Here is a 1,100-nt window from a genome sequence, read left to right as displayed (position 1 = left end):
CTTCCTGTCTTTGAGCGATAAATTTTATAAGACGTATTTACGAAGTTCCTATTTTGGTGGCGCGCTTGTCCAGGGCATCCGGAGCTCTGTTTCCGTGGAGCCTAGCAAACTCCATGTGACCGTTCGTGTTGTTTTTGTCTGTAACCGCAACTCAAGCAAGTTTTCCAGCCTGCACCGCAACCATCTCCGGTGTAAGTAAACAATCTTTAAATCTACCGCTACGAGTCTGTGCCTAATTCTAGCTTGTCACGCGCCCTCTCTGACCCTGCATGCCTGGGCTGCTGGCCACAGCCCGCGCAGAGCACGAAAAAGGGCCTGGGTCGCGCCCGGCCCACACAAGGAAAACAAGATATTTTTAACAAATGAAGCGTATCCAGCATAGAATCCATTTTCAGTTTCTATTTTTTGTTGTTCATTTTCACACCTGAGCTGCAGTTATATAAATAATTCCCTATTTAAAGTCCAAGACAATAGATTCTGGATCAGGATCTAAAAGCTCGCAGACTCATCTGGGTACATCTACATGAGACACTAACTGCAGAGTACCCCAATTCTACTGAGCAGTAGTGTGCAGGGCAAAAACTGTGCAATGGTATTAGGCTACTGCGCAGTTAGAGTCACTAAAAGGTGGTGTGCCAGCACTATTGTGCAGTAGCACCAGTTATTGCACATTTATTTAGTACTTGGTTATACAAGTACTAAACTTAATACGCAGTAACTACAGTGCATTAATTGATGTGTAGACGCACCCTCTGACTCCTGAATGGTGAGGGACCTGTAGGCAGGTGGATAAACAGACCAAAGATTCCATTTTGGTTGCAAAGTGAGATCTCACAGCCTGTTCCTGCAAACAGATCCACAGATAAGAACCCTGAACAGCCTCCCATTCAAATCAGAGTCCTTTCTCCTTGCCACTGCAGATTGGGTTAACTTCTTAATGTTAGTTGCAAAAGAAACTTGAATACACTGTTCTACAATTGCTATTCTGGAATAAGTCCTTTATAGACATTATTCCAGCCTACATTCTCAACCTGTCTGCTGGGATACCTCTACAAGTCAGGTTTTGTATGGAGATAAGCCTCTAGCAATGTTGGAAACCA

This window comes from Alligator sinensis, unplaced genomic scaffold, assembly GCF_000455745.1.
Source record: "Alligator sinensis unplaced genomic scaffold, ASM45574v1 scaffold223_1, whole genome shotgun sequence".
Classification (NCBI taxonomy): domain Eukaryota; kingdom Metazoa; phylum Chordata; order Crocodylia; family Alligatoridae; genus Alligator; species Alligator sinensis.
The sequence above is the reverse complement of the archived record's forward strand: the minus strand, read 5'-3'. Positions refer to the sequence as shown.